Raw genomic sequence first — 23,820 nt, forward strand, 5'->3', positions numbered from 1 at the left:
GTGTTTGCCATTTGTTAATTCTGAGATAATTCCATCTCAGTCATGGAAAAGTGCCAAATACAAGTCAAGAGACCAAGGTGTAGCCTTGGTCCCACTGATAAACTTTGCTATATGGCCCTGGGCAGCTGTCCGGAGTGTCACTTCCTCACCTGCGAAATGAAGAGGCTAAATTCCCTGAGGTTCCCCAGAGCTCTAATTTCCCTGCTACTTTGGCATCAAACCTGCATTTGAGTACAGCTCAGTTTTAGTTATGTAGGAATGTCTGTCCATGCCTCGGCCCCGCTGTTACTGTGGTCACATATTTTTGGTGCCCCACTTCTACCCTTTTCTCCAACATGGAAAAGGAAAAAAAAAAAACAACCCAGGAATGTTCAAGTCCTGCATTAAACAATAAAAACAAAATAAGGAACCTAAGAAAAAGAAAGGGCAGAGGCAGAATAGAGAAATGTCAGAAGAGAAGACTGAGCAGCTGATGCAGTTAGATCTGTCTGAGAAGGAAATCCTCATACTAACTCACGGGACACAATTTCGTCCCAGTATGTGGGTTGGGGCTGGGGGCTCAGAGGGTGCGTCTGTTCACACAAGCTCACCTGAAAGCATGTGTAAGGTGTTCCAACAGTTGCCTGCTAGTCTTTCAAAATAAGGTTATGTAGTTTTAATGCATTTGGTTTAGGGGAAGACCTACCAAAGGCCCAGTTCAATATTATGGTATCTCTCGTGCACCTTAGGGAGGCTTTATGGAAGGTTAAAAACAAGTCAAAGGAGGCGGGCAGCAAACAGATGGCAGACAGATGTCGCAGCACCGGCGAACAGAATGAATGCTGACTCACTTTCTTTCCCTCCTAGCAACCGGGCACAAGCAGCCAAGTGCCGCGAGCTGCTCCTTTCTCTGCAAAGGTGAGCACAGAGCTCCACCGGCTCGGGGGAAAGGAGAGGAGTGATCCACAGGAGGACACGGTCTCTGAGAGCACGAACAAAGGTCTTTCTTCCTCATGCCCTCAAAGCTCACGGGAGTCCTGCATGAAGCCCGCTCTGAGTGTGCAGACAACTATAGGGCAGGGAGTTTTCTCAATGATGGCAAATAGGTATGATGAGGTATAAATACAGAATAAAAGAAAGAAAAGGGTAGAATAGGCTAATGGAGGGGTTCAGAACAAGTCTCCCCAAAATATACCACTTTGGCATGTGGACCATTTTGAGCTGAAGGCCACCAAGACCCAGACGACTAAAGCAAAACTGTTACCTCCCTTTAAATTACCTACAAGACTTGAGCTAAGGAGCCTGGCCCAGAAAGCCATCACCAAGACACAACTTTGTTTTGTTTTGTTTTAACTGAAGGACCCATTTGTATAGCAGGACAAACATCTGCTTGTGTTATCATCCTGTGAGTCACATCCACCCCATGACATCCGGGCCCCTATCCCACTTCTTAGCTCTCGATGGCATGTAAGCCTCAGTGGCCCAGCTTCTCCTCAGCTCTTTGTGGGGGCTCCTACACAATTAAAATTTTTTCCCATCAATCTGTCTTATATTAATTAATTTGATTATCAGACAGGCCAAAGAACCTTCTGCTCTTCTAGAGCAGAAGGAAAATACTTTCCTCCAACATTAAAGGTTCACTACTCATGTGCCAAAAGCTACCAAGAACATCCAATTAAGTCTATATCCAATGACAAATACAAATCTTAACTTTTTTTTTTTTTACTAGTGATAATACATACATGCAATTTCCTCTGTCTCTACTCCATAGAGGCTCTGGGCTCGCTCTATTTCTTCACCAAAACTCAATGAAGAAGCGCTAACATCATTTTATAATGAGGAGACCAAAGCTCAGAGATGACAACAAGCTCAGAGCTTGGGGGTAGCTGAGCCACAACTCAAATCCAGTTCAGCAAGCCGTAAAACCCTTCTGAAACAGAGTAATTTACAAAGTGGCTCCTGGCTCTAACTCAAAAGTAAACTTTTCATCCCCTTAGCTAAGAAGCTTCAGATCTCTCTCCCTCTCTCCCAATTTCCTCCCTGTTAGTACTCTGGGTTCCAGAAGAATGGACGAGTGGAAATAAAGCAGCTGATGTCACGTACTGACTATGCAGCCTCAGGCGAAAACTTAACCTGTGATCTTCAGTGTCCTTGTCTATAAAATGGGAAAAATAATTACTGCATCACAAATTTGTCAAGAGTGCCCTGCACATCAGACTTCCAACGTACACATGTCCAATAAATAATTCACTTTCTTTCACATCTAGGACAAGAAGGACACATTTAAAACGTTCATTTTTAAACACAAAAGACCGAAAAGGGACAACAAATAAGTGTCAGTTTTGAAATCCAGTGATGTTAGCCCCTAGTGATCTAAAGACAGAACTACAGAGTGAAAATGTACATCCTAAAGGTAGAGGTATGGAGAAGAAAAGCCAAGTTGCAGTGTACACAGAAGGGAAGGGAAAAATACACCCATTCACGTGTAAATTGATTGAGGTTAAGGTAAAATCAAAAAAACCCAAAACCACAAAACCCAGAAAACAATGCAGTGATTCTGTCCTGCTGTGGGCCATAAACTAGGCCAAGAGGCCTAAATCAGGACCTGCTGCCCTCAGCGCTCACCGACAGGGCTGGAACTCTCTTCAGTAGCTTACTAGCTAACTTCTCCCTGGGCTAACTTTCTCTAATGGAGCATTTGTTACATAAATTAGCAAAAAGCAGATGTCTTGTATAGTTTTCTTTTGCTCAACACATCTTTTCTATCTAAACTGTAAACTCAATAATAAAGATCCAATAAAATGAAGATAAAATATTTAAAATAATCATAGTTGTAAAGGTATTAGCAAGCATTTAATAAATGTTGACAAACATAAAACACTGTAAGAGTAACTTCTAGCTTTTTACTTCAAGAAATACTTTCAGATTTGATCAGACATAACAACTACGGCAAAGTGAAAGTGTATTTTTCCTTTAGATTCTCTCGAACTGTGGAATCTTCACCTTATCAGACAGCTGATAAGTCACTGTCTCAAGATAATTAAAGACTGTCGTCTCCTCCCCAACCCTTCAATTCACTATTACACAGTCTCAAGTAACAAAACAAAGTTCTGTTAGAAGCAACCAGGTTCTAAATTTTGATATTTAGCAAGTTTTAAGGTGCCTATATTCATAGATGTAGACTTTTCAGTTATATTCTCAAATTCTATTCCAGCCTTGCTTCTATGCCTTTTTCTTCCCACCACCTTCCCTCTCATTCTTTTAATTTTCCTAGTCTCCTGTGCCGGAGGCAGCGAAGACCAGCATAAACTCAAACAAGATGGGAGAAACAGGGGCGCCTGGGTGGCTTAGTCGGTTGAGCGTCCGGCTTTCTCTTAGGTCATGATCTCGCGGTTCATGGGTTCGAGCCCTGCGTCGGGCTCTGTGCTGACTGCCAGCTCAGAGCCTGGAGCCTGTTTCAGAGTCTGTGACTCCCTCTCTCTCTGACCCTCCCCTGATCACGCTGTCTCTCTCTCTCTCTCTCTCTCTCCTAGAAATAAAAAATATTTAAAAAAAAATAAAAAAGATGGGAGAAATAGTAGGAGGTGCCTTTATGGGAGTTCAAGGTATAGAATATAAGGTGATAGAGGAATATATAACATTTTTAAAGGACAAGATGAGACAACTCAAGCTGAAATCTTATCATTTTGAAAGCTACAAAATTTCATGTACCCTCAAAGTCTCCCCCACTTATTTTACTCGAAGACCTGAATATATGACCTCTTCAAACCTCTATCACTACACAATTAGACGTGTGTGTTCCTAAACACCACACACTATACTACAAATGCCCTCAATATGCAAAGGTCCATGTATCTCTGAACAAAATCCTCAGAGAATAACTGCCTCATGCTTTAGGATTACTGCTTAACAATTTCAGTTTTTCAAGAAATGTTCTACTAACCAACCTTAACACTTAAAAAAAAAATTCCTTACAGAAGCTACAACCCAGGAGAACTTCAAACAGAAGAGTTGTTTACCTCCTGTAACTCAGGAAAAGTCTGAAGCAGAATACTGAAACAACACTGGGCTTTCTGGTGTTAGTCTGTTAAACAACAATGCTCTTAGGACGTAATGAGATCAACAGGGGGGCAGGAGAGAAAAGCACACAGATTTTCAGCTTCTGTCTGGTCAGGCTTTTAAAGTTGGGCTTATTTGAAAAATGTCGAATTCACAAAGAACAATATTCAGATAAAAATAAAAGAATACCCCAAAGCAAAATTCCATGATTTGGGAGCTCAGATGATCTGCACCTGTCCCCTTCCACTAGTAAATCACAAGCCAAAACAGGAGCTCACATCAAAGACACGCGGTCTGCAAATCACATTGGGGACTGTGAAGGCTGGCCTTGCCACAGTATACAATTTTGAGCAAACTGTTATCTTTTCTGGCTTTAGTTCTTTCACCTGGAAGACACCATCACTAAATCAAATTTTCTCAATGGCACCTATAAAAACTTTAAAAATGTCTAGGCATATTTGCTATACAAAGATAAAAAATGTAAATAGGTTACCTATAAAGATTTTTGGCCTCACAAAATAGCGTCTTTCCAAAGTCCACAATGACCATTTTAACTAGGGACAGACAATGAAAGCTACATAGAACAAAATAAAAATACCCCGTTATATATCATTTTAATCTGAAGTGCTGCAATACCAACTCACACAATTTCATCAACTACCCAGGATATTTACACAGGACAGACGGTATTACCTGCACCCTCCAGGTGAAGAAAACCGATTGAGAACAAACTGTTTTAGACTTTCCATGTAATAAACGGGGAGATTTCGGTCTCATTCATAGATCTAATGTCATGCATTACCACTAACATCCACATTATCAGAAGAAGACACAGCAACTAGAAATGTAGGTCTGAGACCCTTTGACAAATACACACACACACCCATATTTGGTACTAAACCATTTCATTTAATGGGACAAATAACTCCATCCCTATTTTTACTCATGACCCAGAGAAAGTTGAGGGAGTTCTTAAAAGCAAACTGTAATCATAAAATCATCACCACAATGCTACAATCTCTAAAGGAAGTGCTCACCTTAACTTTAAATGATTAATTTTTGTATCAAGAGAACTCATTTGGAGAAAACTATCCAAACTGAACAACGAAAATGCTTATGAAAGCTTATTAAACTATAGCTCAGTACCTCCCGCCAGGCTTCACTTAAACAACTTGTTCACCACTGGTCCAGCAAGTTGAGCAGGATACAGGCACACTGAGGACATAAAGTCAAAGGATGGCTCAGTTCAGTTCAGTAGACAATCTCTTTTCATGGAAATTAGTCTCTTAAACGGTTAGTGTATTTTCATTAAAAATGTAAAAATTATTTTCAATTTGACCACAATAAAATGACAGAACTGAAGGTCTTTAACAATGAAAGGAATTATTTCATACTAATTAGATTAGTCTTCAAACTGTAAATGGCAAACTGTGTACTCATAACTGAGAATGTTTATTAATAGAACACTTTAAAATACTAAATGCTCTCTCAACAGAAAATTACTCAAAGCAACTAGTACTGTCTTCCATTTGGATATTCTAAGTTTTGCACTAAAGACTTCCATTTGATGATTTTCTCATTCAATTAACAAAAACTGATCACCTATTTATGCCTCAGGAACTAAGGTAGGCATGGAGGATTGAAAGACCATACTCCAGAAGCTAAAGTCAGATTAAAGAGCTTTCTTATAAGATAGGAGTTACAGAAAAGCTCACTTCATTTCATGGATAAAGAACTGAGCCCCAGTAGCTGCCTTGTCCAAGATCACACAAGTCATTGGGGCACCTGGGTGGCTCAGTTGGTTAAGCATCCGACTTCAGCTCAGATCATGCATGATCTCACCTTTTATGAGTTTGAGCCCCACGTTGGGCTCTGTGCTGACAACTCAGAGCCTGGAAACTGCTTCAGATTCTGTGTCTCCCTCTCTGCTCCTCCCCCAATCAGGCTCTGTCTCTCTCTCCCTCTCTCTCTCAAAAATAAACATTAAAAAAAATTTTTTTTAACTTAAAAGATCACACAAGTCAGAAACCCAAGTTTTGCAAGTCATTATATAATAATCTTAGATAAGAGAAAGTCTATTAAATATCAGAATACATACAGCCAATAAGACCTAATTTACTCCTGTGTTTAAATTTTTTTTAAGTTTATTTATTTTGAGGTGGAGGGGGACCAGAGAGAGAATTCCAAGCAGGCTCTGCAATGTTAGGGCTTGAATTCATGAATGGTGAGATCATGACCTGAGCCATAATCAACAGTGGGAAGCTTAACCAACAGAGCCACCCCGGCATGCCGAGATTTTTTAAAATTAAGTGAGCAGAATGCTTCTTTTTTAAAAAAATTAGAAATCTTTCTTACTTAATTTCAGTATTTAATTACTGATAGTAGGCAGTATTACTGAAACCTGACTTTATGATAACTTTTTGGAGATTGTAAGGAAAAAAAATGCTCCAAAAGAAATGACTACAGAAAACAATGTACTGAGTATATCTAGACTGAATCCACACAGGTTATAGTGGGGAGTTACAATGTTAAGGCAATGTAAAACCGATTTGAATTCAACAGGATTTATAGCTATAGGAATGTAACAATTGTACTTTACTCATTTGCTACCATTAGAATGATTATTTGTAGAATGAGTGAATATTAGTATATCAAATTATTAATAATTTAATATCAAGTTGTAGCTTCATTATTGTTATTCTAATAGAATGTGTTCTTTTCAACATAAGTAGAAATTATACTTAAAGATCATATAGTACAGTATAGGTTCTAGAGCAGAACCCTAAATCTATAACTTCTAGCTATGTGACCTCAGGAACATAATTCACCTCTCGGGGCCTTAGCTGCTACATGATAAAAACAACACTGATAACAATCACCTCACAGGACTAGCAGAAGTCTCTGGGATCATGTACATAAACGCCTATAATGGTCCCTGTCATACAGCAGGGACTCACACCACATTACCGGTTTCTACTAACATAGGCTTATTTCATCTCACAAAAGAACATGGTCCCATTTTGAGAAACACTTATCAAATGTATAAAAATATGTATCTAGTAACAATATATAATATATATAAAATACTTTGGATTTTAGGTGTCAATTTTCACCAAGATCTCAGCAACTGTATGATGTTTCTGACAGAAACCAAAGCATGGAATGAATGGGGAAAGACACTGGGAATATACTTGCGATGCTGGATAGAAATGAAGGCCTCAGTAGGAGCACATTAATTTGACTTGGAAAATTACACACACACACACACACACACACACACACACACACACACTGGAAAGCTACAGAAAACACATATACATACTTACCCTTTGTTTATGAATGCCAAAAGATAGACCGTGATTCAAAAAAACACCCAAACTCTGGTTGGAAAAGGCGTAGGAAAACAAGTTCTGCATTTTTATCTACTACATTTTCCCATCTATTAATCGTGGTCTCCCATCCCCCATCCCCCGACCCTGCAGACACTCGCGTGTCCCCTCTCCCATCCCATCAGCAGCGGCAACTCTGGCGCCTCTGCTGCTGTCTTCTCTGCTCTCCAGCTCGCACCAGCACCCTGAGCATCTTCAACAACTATTCGAGCTCCAAAGTCAACCATTCCAACACCTTAAACTCCATGGACCGACTCACCACCATCTAACCTCCGTATCCTTATTCTACAATTGCATCTTACTTCCAGTTTGCGTCTCTTCTTCTACCACTACATTCACTGTCACTAGAGCTACAGCAGAGACTGTCCGTGAAAGACCAGACAGTAAATACTGGAGGATTTGCAGGCCTTAGTTTCTGTTAACAACTACTAGTTCTGTGCCTGTAAGAGCAAAAGCAGTCACAGACAACATGTTAAGTGAAAGTATGGCTGTGTTCCAAATTTTTTATAAACACTGAAACTTGATTTATAACATATATTTATAGATAATTTTATATATAACTTACACAGTTTCCACTTACTTTTAAATCTTTTTTCCAAGCTTTTGAAGATGTAAACCGCGTCCTCAGCTTGCGGCTGCACAAACACAGGCAGCGGGTAGGTTTGGCCCGTGCGCCCTAACCTGCTGACACCTCTCAGCATCACTTTCTCCCCAAACCAAACAGGCCCCACAAACATGACTTCACTCCATTCCTCTCCATTATTTCAACCCTTCATTCTAACCTTCTGCCTCACTCCTCTTGCGAACACCTGACTTTGCACCCATCCAATAATGTCTCCTCTGTGTAGTGTCCTATACTGTGGAATGTTCCAGAAGAAAAAAAAACTCCACCACTTTGGTACAACTACAATTTTCATTCTTCAATCTCCACGCGATTTTCAAGAGCACCTAGTGAACCCTCTGGGTCTTTAGTCTCTCTGGCCCCATCCTCACAGCAAGCTCACTACCATGGTCCCCATCCTCTCAACATTAATCTACCTAACTCAGCAAATGGTGATACTTCATCTTCCACAAACAAGGTCATGAGGAAAAAGCCTCAACGTCCCGGACTGTCGCCCAAACCCCACGCCACAGGACAAGAGGATTACAACCTTGCCTGCATTTGTACACATGTCCACAACAAGAGTATTCAACCTCTGTTCTGTAATTCCGTAGACCTGATACTGTCCACGACTAGAATTTAAGTACCTTACTAAGTACTACATGTATTAGATGCCTAGCACTCAGCCAAGTGCTTTACAGTCATCTCTCAATCTAGAAGGAAGCCCACCTCCAGAACACTCAGGGCCTAGAAGTCACCATAACAGAATATCACAGGTTGGGTGGCTTAAACAACAGAAAGTTCCTCACAGTTCTACAGGCTAGAAATCCAAGATCAGGGTGTCAGCACGGTCGACTTCTGGTGAGAACTCTTGTACGTGAACGGCCTTTCCCTGCTGTGGTCAGGGAACACTGGCGTCTCCGCCTATAAAGATGCTAGTCCTAGAGGATCAGAGCCTAACCCTTCTGTCCTCACCTTACCTACCTCCTTTGAGGCCTCATCTCCAAATATGCCCAGACTCGGGGTTAGGGCCTCAACATTAATATTTCCCAGGGACACAAACATTGGGCCCACAACAGTGTGTTTCTTCAGTGCTCTCACACACCCGTGACTATCCCTGCAACACTGGTCCACAAAGTTGTTTCATTTTTTATCCCCTTGACCGTAGTACTGTTTCTCAAGAGAAAACTCCACAGGCTACTCACCAGTTTATTTCTATCGTTCAGAACAGAGGCTATCCTGGAAGCAATCATTAAATGATGAAAGACAGACTAAATGAATGAATAAAATAACCTTGACATGACACTCATTTAATGAAAATGAAAGGATGAGACCAATACTTGAGTTACACAGACCTTACAGGCTATTTCCTTCCAGCTTTGAGATTGGTGCTCCTTATAACAAAGAAGATATAGTTCAAGACCACCCCCAGTAATCAATAATTTTGGTAAGTTTCCCAGTAATAAGATATGGAAAGAAGAGCAGAGATACCTGAGCACTAGACAAGTTACACACTCCACCGCATTAACACTCTGGTCCGCTTCGGGGCATACTTCATTGGAGAAGAGAAAAAGGTTTTACAGAGCTTAAAATTTGGTTGGCGATACTACAGTTAAACAAAAAAAAAGGCTAAGTGAAAGTTTCAGTTCAAAATGAAAGCAAATTAAAAAAGAATGTAATAGCCAGAAACAGATAAATCTGTGCTACCAAAAGTATCAAAAAATTATTGTAAACAGGGGCACCTGGGTGGCTCAGTTGGTTAAGCAGCTGACTTCGGCTCTGGTCACGGCCTCGCAGTTTACAAGTTCGAGCCCCACAAGGGGCTCTGTGCTGACAGCTCAGAACCTGAAGCCTGCTTCAGATTCTGTGTCTCCCTCTCTCTTGCCCCTCCCCTGCTCGCACTCTGTCTCTGTCTCTGTCTCTCTCTCAAAAAAATAAACAAACATTAAAAATGTAGAGAAATTGTTGTAAATATACAAATAATTTTCAACATTAACATTGGGGAGCAGAGAACACTGCAGTGGAGACTTCAGTCTTTAATGAAGGTGAGAGGGTTGAGGAAACTGCAATGCCCTCGGGATGGGAAGTGAGGAGGGTACACTCACTAGGAAAAATAGACATAAAGAGACACAAGCATATGGTGGGGGAGGGCATGGGCAGGGGGATTCGACAAACTTTCTTCCAAATCATTAATGCAATGTGAAACCTCAATAAATTTCATAAAAGAAGAAATACTTCAGTTTTGCAAATACTCTAAGTATAAAGAGTTACACAAAAGCTGGTAAAATGCCCAAGCGATCTTTAAAATGTGTTCAGAAAGTCAACCCGAAAGCCACCAAGGCAAGTACACTACATTTTCTGAATCACTCCCTTTCATGAGAGCTTTTCTGGCATCTTTTTCATAGCTGAAGTACTGTGGCAGTCGCAACAAAATGAGAATAAAATGAGTCAAAAACAAACTACAGCTTTCCTGGGCTATCCAAGAATGTCTCTGTGGAAACTTCAACCCAAACTGGCCTAAGCCATAAGGAATTCTCCCCATCCCCAGCAGCTTTCCAGTGCCACCTGGCTTTAAGACCTCCATTAGTAAGGTTTAAGACCTCCATTAGTAAGGCAATGGCTCTTTTCAAGTGAAAATCCTCTTCCAATGATTTCTTTCAGTTAAAGAAAACAGGTACTAATGCAGGTCTTCTGTAAAAGCCAAGGGGTACCATGTGGACTTTCATCAAGTGGGGGATACCTATATACTGCTGACATGTGAAATCTCATTCTAGATTTAAAATGTTTAAAGTTTGTAATCCATGACAGCAGAAGCATAATTCATAGTTTTCTGTGCATATATAAACCCAAACAAGATACAGCACTTTGATATTTATGAAAAGCAAGAAAAATAAACTGTACAGAAGAAAACCCCTAAAAATATCCAGTTCACCCAGTCATGCATGGGACAAAACTACTTGTTCAAGGCCATTCTGACAGAATTCAATGCTCCAAGTCTTGGTTAAGTTTCTTTCCAATACATCATAAAACAAAAGTGACACCTTTTCTGAGATAACAAGCCTTTGTCTACTGTATTTAAAACAACAAAACCCCCATATTGTTAAAATAAGGCAGGGAAGAAGTGCAGAGTCCTTCCTTAAGGTGTACACAGAGCTGCTAATTTTTGAGTCCCTGTGGTAAAAAGAAGGAAGCAGTGCTCAAATATTTGGTCCAGGGACTATGACTTCTTTTTGATATTTAAATGGGAGAGAATACATGCAAACAAGAAATAGTCAAGATCAGCTGACTGGGAACAAAATATAAAAATAGAAACTGGCCTTTATGTCAAAAGGTGTCTACCATCATTTCAGCTGGGGAAAAGGTTTAGAATGGCACAGGGAGAGAAAGCAATGGAGAGATGTTTTAAGAGCAACAGCAGTTAATTACCCTGATTCCACCGGCAAGAGATTAAGTACAAATCAAAAATTTTCTGGGGCACCTGGATGGCTCAGTCCATTAAGTATCTGACTCTTGATCTCAGCTCAGGTCTTCATCTCAGGGTTGTGAGTTCAAGCCCCACACTGGGCTCCACACTGGGCTCCACACCAGGCATGGAGCCTACTCAAAAAAATAAAAAACAATAATATTCTACTTCCAGAGAGTAAAATGATGGTCACCAGAGGACAGGGAGTGGGGGTAAAACTGATGGTGTTTAGGAGTACAAACATGCAGCGAGCAGTAAACAAGTTACAGAGATCTAATGCACAGTGTAATGAATATAGACAATACTGCACCAAAATTATGTCATGTGATAAATATTGCTACAAAGGAGGGGCACCTGGGGGGCTCAGTTGGTTGAGCTCCAACTTTGGCTCAGGTCATGAGCTCGCAGTTTGTGAGTTCGAGCCCCACGTCGGGCTCTGTGCTGACAGCTCAGACCCTGGAGCCTGCTTCGGGTCCTGTCTCCCTCTCTCTCTGCCCCTCTCCTGCTCATGCTGTCTCTCAAAAATAAAATAAAAACCATTAAAAGAAAAATATTGCTACAAAGGCAACCATAAGATACGAATGTATCAAAGTGACACACTGTACACATTAAATTTATACAGTGTCATATGTCAAATCTATTCCATTGAAAATAGAAAAAAATTCTATTTCCTGTACCATTTCCTACTGATGGGGAATGTTCGGCCGGAGCAGGAGTAGATGGTGCCAGAGACACGGCACGGAAAAAGGGCTTTGCTTCTAGGTCGGGTGCACTGCTCGGAAGGCTTCTGCGGTGCCTACGGGTTAACAGCCAGTGGCCTTCCCCAGCACCCTCCTTTGGGTGGTCTGTGGGAGGCAGCCTCTGGTAAGACACCTCTGTAAATCTTGGGACCCAGAAAGCAGATTTCTGTAAGCTTCCATTAAGGAGGCACCAGAACAACTTCCCTGCCCTCCAGTGAGCCACACACACATCCTCCCCACAAAGTGCAGATTCCAGCCCTGGGTGGGCCTCTTCCTTGGGTGCTTAAATATGGCCCGTGGGGGTAGAGGCAAATCCTTCTATTTCCACATTCTTTGGAGCACTTCACTTACTAGTCAATCCCGTTAACGCTTCTCTACTTCTCTACATTACCTGACCTTATTACCTACCCTGTGTGGTTTCTCCCTCCTGACTGGACTCCACTGATAGAAGGCTGAAAACCATGAAGACTATACTCAGGTCAGTGAGGGAATGAACAGTAGACAGGCAATAAAATGAATTGAGGATACAACAGACTGACACTTTGCACCCAAAACATCCACAGTCCCTTGGATGTGACTTAAATTGCTATACCCTGCAAACACTCTTGTTTTTGTTAATTTCCAAGTATCTGAGTGTGTTTTATTCTAGTTTCATGGAGCAAAATGTTAAACACCTGTCACCAGGTTTTCTGTGCGACAAGAGCTGTCCCTCCTGATCACAGAGGAACGTCAGAGTGCCAAGTGACTAAGAGTACTGAGGGCGGAAGCTGACAATTCCGCCATCTTAAATTCCTGCTCAGGAAATTCATCTCTGTCAAACTCAGACAGGAGGATGGCCCACTGGCCTCACCTGGGAGTCAGCTTAAACATGAGCTTGGTAATGAAGCACAGGATGTTTCTGGTATCCATCTCCCCTCCATAGATTACAATGATTACTAGCACACTTGGAAAAGGACAAAATAAAACCAGTGAAACGCTTGTTAAATTTCACATAGGCTTGGTAGGTAAGCTGAAAATAGAAACCCACAGAGAAATAAAGGAGCGGGTTAACAGCAAAGCCAAAGTCTTGAAACAAACGCCAGGGATAAACAATGGTAAAGGTTACTTTTTCTCGTAAGTGGCATTTCAAAATGAAAGAAAAGAGCATCAAAAAATATTTCTTGGAACAAAGCAGTCCCAGAGTTGGATAAACCTAGAGGGAAAACTAAAGATACAAGCAAGCACTAAAGAATTCAACTGATTTGTTTTATCAGTCATCTAGCAGAAAAGAACTCTGGAAGAAATCAATAGGAAAGGACACTAAGCCACGCACGCTCTGCTACTGCACTGAAAACGCGCAGACCACTGGAGAAGAGGATGAAGGCTTTATGTTTCTATCGGACATTTGTTTAAATTTGAAGGTGTGTGGGGTTGGGAAGTACTTGTGTTTTAGAGGAACAAAAATACTTTTGAAACCAGTAACTTATAATAATGTCTTCCCCACCACCTCACTCTAATTCCTCCCAGCATGCTTACAGCTGGTAAGCCTGGGGTAGAAATCTACACGTGTGTTTACAGTGAATGCACAGGACAGTCTTTCTTCCCTACTGAGAGCAAAGCAACCTCTTCACGTACAAGACTCTTGCCTCCCAAGTGGAAAGACTCCATGTAGTGAGCTGACAAGGACCCCAGACTCCTGTCCTCCAGAAAAGCAGTCATGGCTGTGGACTCTGTTCCTGCCTTTCTCCAACATCACTGCCTCAGTGACTTTAGGGCACATACGTGTTTCTCCTTTCCCCTGCCCTGCTGATTCAAAATCTTCCTCCTCTTTACCACAAATTTCCCAGTGCATCTAGTAAGTTACTAGATTAATTTTACAGGGGGGTGGGGCTCCTGCCATCACTCCAAATTATGTGTGAACCCAAAACCTTCTATCTAGCCCCTCACCTCTCAAACTAGCTACTCTCTTCCATTGCTCACACTCCTCTTTAGTGAGAACACTGTTCTGTAACCTTCCTTGTTAATGGTAGCTCCATTACGGTAACTAACTTCGCCTTGGTCTTCACACCTGGGGCTCTCCCAGCTGCAGCAGCATCCTGCACCACTCTGACCCACCTGCCCCATAGAGCACTTTTGTCATTAAAGAAAAGCAGCAGCTCCAGAAATTCAGGCTGTCTCCAGGAAGATGCAAAAATGAGAGGCAATCCCACCAGGCAGGGGCTCAAGGCCACCACCATTTAAACCCAGTAGCACTGGGGCGCCTGGGTGGCTCTGTCAGTGAAGTGCCCAACTCTTGATTTCGGCTCTGGAATAGAGCCCCACGTGAAGCTCCATGCTGGGCTTGGAGCCTGCCTAAGTTCCCCTCTCTCTCTCTCTCTCTCTCCCCCCTCTCCCTCCCTCCCCCCCTCACCTTTAGAGCTCACACCCTTTAGTGCTCTCAAAAAACAAAACACAAAACCCAGTAGCACTCGTTTTATCAGTTTTATGAGTGTCCTCTTAGTATTTTATTGGGGGAAGGGACTGCTTAGCAATCATCTCCCTGAAAGCGCAGACGGTCTCTGTGTGCCTACCTATATTGCCGTAACACGTCGCCACAAACACTACTAGCTTAAGTCCACGCACCTCACTGTTACAGTCCTAGCGGTCAGCAGTGTGATGCGGCCTCACTGGGCTGGGAAGACACGATCAGCAGGGCTGTACTCCTTCCCGGAAGCCGTATGGGGTGTTCTCTTGCATTTTCAAGGGTCTAATGTCCATCTACTTCTTTGGCTCAGGACCCTGTGCTGAATCTTGAAGCGCCAGCAACACCAGGCCGAGATCTCTCCTCACTCTGCCTCTTCTCACTTCCCACAAGAAACCTGCGGTTGCACCAAGCCTGCCAGGAAAATCCAGCAGTCTTCCTGACCTAAAAGTCAGGAGACTGGCAACCTTAATCTCCCTTTGCCAGAGAAGGTTAACATTCAGAATCCAGAGATTAAAACATGAACCTCTTTGGGGAGAAGGCACATTACTTGTCTACTACACTCCCCAAATTTTACTTGCCCTCTATCTCCAGCAGAGCACTGTTCCACAGGGAATGAAACGAACCCAACTTAAGTGTGTAAAAGTGACCCAAGTCCATCATCACCTATCGTATTTCCCCCCCAGGATATAGGAAAGGAAATAAGAGATCGCAAGAGTCATCAGTGCAAAGACACATGCTCTTATCCCTGGACAAAACTTGGGGTTCATTTTCTCTTAATACGTGGTCACATTCTTAAGACAGCCTGAAAACCTCCAACCAAATCAATAACCACACCACAGACTCACTGAAGACAACCTCACAAAGATCCTGAAATCCAACGTGAAGCACCAATGGAAAAAACTGCAACAAAAAAAACCATCAACCTTTTGGTCTGGTTACTATGAAGACTTGTAATCATTTTTCTCTTCGAACATATACACCAAGTCCCAACTCTTGAGCACAGCACTACAAAACGCTTTACATCCCTGGGAAAAACTGTGCCTCAATATAAGCTCAAGCTTAAAACCCTCACAGGGCGCAGTACCACTAAGCTCTGACCTGACTTTTAGGACTGTGGAAAGCCACTACGCAGATTCACTCTGCGCTTACCAAAAGTAAGACCCTGTACAATGCAGTACCCACCTTTTCTTCGCTGCTGATACCTGCCAAGACTTGTGGCAGATTCAAACCTGTCATATTTCAAGGTAGTACTGGACGCCTGGGTGGCTCAGTCAGTTAAGCGTCCAGCTCTTGATTTCAGCTTGGGTCATGATCTCACAGTTTGTAAGGCAGGGTTCAGGCTCTGTGCTGGATGTGGATCTCGTTTGGGATTTTCTCTCTCCCTCTCTCTGTGCCCCTCCCCCCACTCTCTCAGGTGCGTGAGTGCACTCCCACCCTCTCGCAAATATTTTAAAAAGTAAGAACAAGAAGTTCACCAAGTTGGTGTAAACTTAACTTTAAAAAAAAAAAAAAAGTTTAGTGTAGTGTGATTCCAGATTGGCCTCCAGAGGGAGCAGCATCCTTTCAGAAACAGACTGCCCGCCAGGTGGATGCTTCTGCGCGTCACTAAAAATGAATGTAAAGACACACTCACCAAAAAATATGAAGACATTCAGGAGCAGAGCTTGACTTTGATAATGCTCTACTCAACAGAAGGCACTGATGGATATAAAAGGAAGCAAGCAGATATTGAACTTGATAAACTTTGGGTGATCAGTGAGAAAAAACTGCAGAATCATTTATGAAGGTCTGAGCCTTCACCTCAACACTGACCATTAACGCTACCATTGGCCGTTATCCTTCCTACTGACTATTCCTCAGGTTTAAGATTCAAATGAAATAATGAACATTATTTAAATTAGCAAAATATTTTTGTCTAACACGACTGAGAGTAAAAAGATTACAAACAACTGAAAGGTACTAGCTCTAAGTATTAGAAACTAAGTACTGAGAGAGACTTCTAATAAACTTAGGTCCAGTATTTCAGAGATGGACTACAGACACACAGTGACACGTCATCAGGACAAAAGCTGAGTGACTGAGGTATGTAGTTCTCCCATTACCAACCGTGGACCAACTACGCACTTGGCAAGGCATGTGCACAAATCAACCAAGCGGAGGGCCGGCCACAGCCGCAGTTATCCAGCAAAGAGTCCAGATGACAGGAAATCACGTCTTCCACACGTCCATCACCCACTCTACCTGCTGATGCGGTAGCAGGATTCATAAAGCTGGCCTTTTCTAGTTCGTGTTCTCCGTAACATAGAAATCTCTCAGAATTAACTACAGGATACATCATCCCTGGGCGGTAAATTCCTGACAGTCCTTTGCTTCTTTTTCTGTATTTTCTAGTTTTTCTACAGTGAATTCCTACTGCTCTTATATGGAGAAAAAAAGCAACAATCAATCTTTTACTTATTATTTCTACAAACTAGCAAAGTGTATGGTAGGTAACCAAAAGAGAATCGCAGGTATACAGAGTCAGTGTAAACGAGCCATTGTTTAAAAAAAAAACAAAAAACTAAACCATATGCAGTACCATTGTAAAAAGAAAAGACCAATCTATCAAGCATCTAAAAACTAATTTTTTAATGCCAATCAGAAACACTCAAATCCCATATTTAAGACAGAATGATTGCAAAGGACTTTCAAAGAAAATACATCATTGTTCGGTAAGCCATACGGTACTACTAAAAAAAAAAAAAAAAGGCCCAGATTACCCAACGGTAAAGGACTTGTCAGAGTAACCCGACAGAACTGATAGAGTCACACAGCACGGCTCCGTATTTACAGCACCCTCGGTCTGGAAGAATCTGAGGGCCTTCGCCACTCACCTAGCCTCCCAACACCACCTCATTCACTGATTTCATTCAACTGTGACTCATCATTCTTACCATTTGTTATTCAACAGGGTTCCGACTGACATTCTTAAAACGCATGAATATCTCATTTCCGTTTATAAGTAGACGTCTGAGAGGATTCACACCACACTATTAAAAATCCATTACCCAAGCAACCTAAGACGAATAGATGTGGCTGGGGGAAGCTTGCTGAAGAAGGAAATTTTCTTTTAATTTCATTGATTTTAGTCGTTCAAATCTGATCTTTGAACAGATAATACAATTTAAAAAAACTTAACAACCACATAAAATATATTTAATTGTAGGCTATGAGATTTCCTTCTGGATGATACACAGGGTATTTAGTTCGTACCCTGAATGGCTTTCCAATCTGTATTAAATGTATTGTCAGAGGTCACAGGCTCAGAGACCAGCTTCCAGGTGTCAAGGATTACTTCTCCACACGTCCAAACACATCCAGGGCTGACTGGTAACGGAACCACCCATCAGGACTGCCTCCCCTACTCTTCCCATTCACCAGTCAACTATGAATTCTAACAAGCATTTTTGCATGCTTCTTCTTTTTGCCTTCTCTCCATTCACGGGACCATTAATCATCCAGGCCAGAAAAGATATCCATTTCATTCTCCACCATGAAACACCCATTTCAGCTTTCAAGCTCTATTTTCCCCTACAGGGAAAAAGCTGCTACTTTTTACTTCTCTTCTTCAAAGTGTTGCTTCAACAGGTGTAGCAGGTAAAGAAGTGAAAATCATTAAATGTCTACCAATAGAAAATATAGTTAACTACATATGCAATCTATATATGTAGCTATAGAGAGCAAATACTTTGAAGCTACAAAAATTTTTTAAAATATGAAGCTTTTAATCTATTGATATAGAATGAGTGATAAATTCAGTTAAAAATGCAAGAGAAAAACCATGTGCAGTGTGCCTCATCTTTATGTAAGCGGAAAGAAAAACCATTTATTCGCATTTACTTGTTCACAAATAAATTAATCGTTTCTTTTACATCATGCCAGAGATGAACGGCTACGTCCCAGTGAGGGTAAGAAGGAATACCTGAGGAGACATTTCCAGTTTATAAAACTTTTTGTACACTTGAAATTTGAGCCATGTGACTATATCAACCTAATTTTAAAGTCGACGAATTATTTTAAACTTGCTTATAACTTTTATTTCCAGAGTAGTTGTGATTGCTGTTAACACTTTAGAAAGCTGACAGCAGGGAGACTGGCAAATAGATTAGCTTAAGAACCAACCTCACTCCTAAATCATGCATTTAGTATTCCAAAAGAAACCCCAAAAGTCTCCCCCAACACTATCACCAAGATATCCCACCTTGTTATTATTTAATGAAGCAATAATTACTTATTAAGTTGCTACCCTGTAACTCGATATGGGATGCAAAGACAGATATAAATGTAAAATTGTAAATTCTGCACGGGAACCATTAACCTTGATGGATTCAATTAAGTCTGAAATTTCACATAACTCTTTAGGAAGCAAAGAGTTATGTGTTATCTGTGGAGGACATTTCAGCTAATCATACAGTTGGGAGATTCCTGAGATCACCAAAACGAAGAATGTAAGCCTGCAGTATAGGGAAAGTTTTATTCTGCCTTTCATATCCATTGAAGCATAGAAGAAACTGAAGAATTATGAGAATATTACAGTCCATTTGAAAATCTAATTCAACAGCATAGAAAAGAATCCAAATGTCAAACCATTAATTTTAAGAATTTTTATATACAATAACTCAGACATATGCATATAGAAAAACAAAATAGCTTTTTTAAAAATAAACTTTATTTATAAAAGTAATGATAATTTCCTAGTAATCAAGCTGAAAACAAAGAACTCATTTGATAGCCTACAAGAAAATCTGGTTTTGTTATACACACACACACACATACACACATACAGACCCCAGTAAACTACTGTATGTCATCTAGCACCTACAATGAAATACTACTTAAATGCCATTAAAGCAGCAGCTGACTAGTGATCATTTTCATGTTCATCCCTATTTCCTGAGCATCCACTGGGAGAGACAACAGTAAGACAGGGGTTCTGCTTCCAGGATTTTATAATCCAGTAACGACTGCTAGAGCACTCAAGGACAAACTGAGCACAGACAGTTATCACCACAAGGTTAAGCAACCACAGGAGTAGAGGAGACCTTAGCACCCTGAGGACAGAGAAGAGGAAACACGGTGCACTTGCCAGCCTTTCTACTTGAAGCCTTTCACTTGAAAGACTTCAGAAGGCAGAGAAAGGAAAGGGAGAAAAATCCAAGTGGAAATGCATGAAAAACCAAGAGTTTACATTCTTTCTTTTATAGAAGAATGTAAAAGAAAGAATATAAACCCAAGTTTGAATAAAACAAGAATTAAATTCGAAAAAGAGCATGGAGGCCAGATAATGGAGTTCTGAAAGGCCTCACTGGGGACCCAGAACTTCACTGTTGAGCTGATCAGCACCGCTCAGTGGAGGAGCAGTGTTTGGAAGGCACTTTTGGGATTCAAACTCCAGCTTTTCTACCTACTAGCAACCCTCCAGGCTCGTGAAGTGCAAGTTTCTTCATCCGTGGAGTGATAAGTAGTACCTACGACATAAAACTACTATGACAACCAAATGAGAACAAAGCATCCAGCACGAAGGCTGACATAAGAAACACTCAAGAAGTGTGTTTGATTTTGTTTGCTTCTGTCAGGCCGGGAAAACATGATGAGGGCTGCCTTTAGAACAATTAATTCAATAGCAGTGCACATGATGAATGGCAAAACGTAGAGATTAGGGATGTCTCCTCCATTAATGGCAGTTGAGGCAATGGGATTAAAAGTATTTTGTTGCTGGGAAAATGGAAAAGCAGCAGGAGAACCTGATTTCTGAACCATAATGCAGTAAAAGTCCAAAGAATTTCTGAGAAAAGGCGAGAGGGCAGAATCAAAGGTAACCTTTGATTTTAAGCCTGGATGACTAAGAAAGAGTTAAGATCATGAAAATAAACAAGAAAATGGGGCAAAAATTAAATCTGTAAAGGAGGCAGTTTAATTCTGAATCTTCTGATTCCAGATTACAAAATGAGAGTTACTTACAGTTTATCAAGGAGAACAGAAGGCGAGTCTGAAGCTTAGGAAAGAAGAGGCAGGTGGTGCAGAACGGAAGCTTCAGCAGGGGAGGGAAGGACAGTGGGCACCGTGCGTGTGTGCATGACTAGAAAAGAGAAAACGTGACCCTAAAGAGGAAGATGTGAAGTCAATCTAAAGTTACACTTGTAGAGAAAGGAGATGAGAAACCGCACAAAGGCCACAAGAAGATACAAGTGTGAGGTGCTGGCTTGTGCAAGTTACAGAGAAGACAAAGGCTTCCAGCACTCCGGATTCCATGGCTCTTCAGATGCTCATGTACCTTAGATTATAAACTGACTTCTGATGATGTGATTATTATACGTTTAGAAGAGCCTGCAAGTTACTGAAAAGTGTTAATTATTCCAACTCAACCGCCAGCAAGACACAGCTAACGCTGTATAATTATAATTAGGTATTTTTCCAGTATCTCAAAGCTCAAAGAAGTAGAACCTTTAAGTCTTCATCTTCCTTGACATCCATCCACACATCTGACTCTACTGATTACCGACTATTTCAGGAAACCCTCTCCCTCTGTCTACTTGACACAGCCAATTCTCAGGTTTTCTCCCTTCTATTTTGGCTTCTTTCATCTTAACTAGTTTTTCCCTAGAAACAGAACATTCAGGGAACAGCAATCCCCTATGCAATTCCACAAGAGCTGATTTAAACAGTTTTTAAAACCCAACTACATTTTGGGATGCCTGGGTGGTTTAGTCTTAAGGTTAAGCGACCGACTTCAGCTCAGGTCATGATCTCATTGTCCATGAATTCAAGCCCCACATCAGGCTCTGTGCTGACAGCCTGTTTTGGATTCTGTTGTCTACCCTCTCTTCCTCTCCCTCCTCACGCTGTTTCTCAAAACTGAATAAACGGTAAAACAAAAAAATCAAAACCCAACTACATTTTAAACTCTGGATCCTACCTAATGCTTCTTTTGTTGTCATTAATAGAACCTACATAGTTTCTTGACTGCTGGGGAGGGGGNGGGGGGTGGGGGGGGGAGACACATGAATGTGTCTCCAAAAAAGACTTTCAAGCTAAACTGCAAAATAAACTTTCTATTTCTTTCCATCAGCAGTAAGATCGATTAATTCTTGAAAATACACACATGTAGCATTGCATTCTCCACCCTTCGACAGCTGAAAAGTCAATAGATCTTAACACACTCTAAAGATGTCTTTCTGGTGCTGAAACATTTTTGTATCCCACAACTATAAAACTTACTCACACTCAGTGTAAGCTGTCCAAGAGATAATCAAGAGCAGCAACACCACTTAGATAAGAATCCAATTACCATCCTTAACAATCACCAAGAAATAAAAGCTCAAATGTTTTCCCATATGTGGGTTTCTTCTCAAATACAAATTACAACTGATCATATTTTATTAACTTCAGTATCTGTCATATTTCTTTAAAATACAACTGTCACATACACTAGAAAACTGAAAGAGATTAATGTACCATAATATTAGGGCCTGCACTTTATTGAATTGTCATGATGTGCTTTTAAGAAACTACAAAATACTAAAATGAAATAAGTAAACTTTAATTTTTAAGGCCTTTATATTATCTTACTAGTTTATAATTCATAAAAATGGTAACTTATATGAGATTATCCATCCAGTTTGTAAGGCATAAAACACCTGTAATAACTACAACTTACTACGCTATCCAAGTTTAGCAGGGCATCAGAGTGACTAAAATAACAGTTCTGACATAGTTAGTGACATCAGCTCCAAGTATATTTTAATACAGCACCAGAAACCTCATCTAAAAGGATACCAGAGTCCATGCTATCTTTTAGACTATTTTTCAATGCATACGATGATACTCATGTCTCTTATTTCATAAGGAACATCTCTATTCGTAAGGAAGCCCAAAAAGAGGCAAAAACTCTTAAGATTGATAATTTTGTAAGGTAGTGTTCATTAATGAAAGGCGACACAGCAGAGTAGAAAACACAGGTTCTTGGCTTAAGCCGGAATCTCCTGCAGTCACCACCACTAAAAAGGTGATGAGATCTTGAGCAGTTAAGTTCATCTATCACAGCCTGTGTATTAATCCTCAGATTGGGGAGAATGCCACCTATGTTGTTAGAAGTAAATAAGAAAAAGCAGATTATTACCAGCAACTGTAACTAAAATGCCACAGACACTTTGGCTCCTTTTCGACCACAGCTCCCAAAAAAATTACACAACTGGGCCTAAGGTTTAAGGGCATATACGTGCTTTTAGAACCAGACTTCTTTGTGATTATCTTATTCAGGTCTATGTTTTCTCTGGAAGCCAGCACAGCACAATTTTAGTAAATACACGCCAGTGATTAGATCAACAGAGCCTTCAGCACTTCTGTGCACAGAAATACAAAAGGTGAGAATTTCCTAGCTTTCTGTCTTCTTTAATAGTAAGCAGAGTAATACCCTTTCACTCACAGCTTCCTCCCTATGGTCTACTATCAAAATATTCAGTCCCTGGCTGCTCTGAGGTTTTGTTTTGTTTTTTAACCTGTTTGAAATTCAAACTTCTGGGCCACTGGCCTTCTATCTTTTACCTTTTCTTCACAGGAGCAGGTTCATGTTTAAGGAGTTGAATTTGTTTGCATGTGGAATTTAAATTCACCTTGAAAAATGCACTATCCAAAACACAAAACAGAAACTACTTTAGAAACCTGCTTTATGCAGTCATCCGAGCTTCATGCAAGCTCTGTGTAAACATGTTACTTAACTTGCCTAGTAAGTAAGTATCCCCATCTGGCCTTAGACAATCTGAGAGTTTTACCACATTATGTTTCAAAATAGCAGCTTGTAACCCTTGTTAAAAACTACTTAATAATAGCTAAAGATTACCGAAAAACTCGATACAATGTTAAAAAGCCAACATAGCTATGCAGCTCTTATAAAGAATAAGGTATGTAATAAAATGGAGGAATAAATGTGAGGATCCTTGGCCAATAAAAAGCATATACTATGTATGATCCCAAATTTTCTTGGTAAAGCATACTTACACGCATAGAAAAATTCCGAACGGCTAAACACCACACTTGTAGGCTGATTACCCTGGGTAGTAAAAGAGGAAAATGGGGGGGGGAGGGGGGCAGGGGGGTAGGGGGCAGCC

The 23,820-nt window shown here is 40.9% G+C and overlaps 1 protein-coding gene across 1 annotated transcript in view; it reads right to left on the reverse strand.

Moving 5' to 3' along the window:
* Window positions 1-23,730, reverse strand: part of PCMTD1 (protein-L-isoaspartate (D-aspartate) O-methyltransferase domain containing 1) — a 72,996-nt gene extending 49,266 nt beyond the window's left edge. Inside the window, exon 1 of the mRNA XM_077757095.1 lies at window positions 23,711-23,730. The gene's annotated coding sequence lies outside the window, so the exon portion shown is untranslated. The remainder of the gene's footprint in view (window positions 1-23,710) is intronic.
* Window positions 23,731-23,820: the final 90 nt, after the last annotated feature.

The sequence above is a fragment of the Crocuta crocuta genome, unplaced genomic scaffold (genome assembly GCF_008692635.1).
Source record: "Crocuta crocuta isolate KB4526 unplaced genomic scaffold, BGI_CrCroc_1.0 scaffold465, whole genome shotgun sequence".
Lineage (NCBI taxonomy): Eukaryota > Metazoa > Chordata > Mammalia > Carnivora > Hyaenidae > Crocuta > Crocuta crocuta.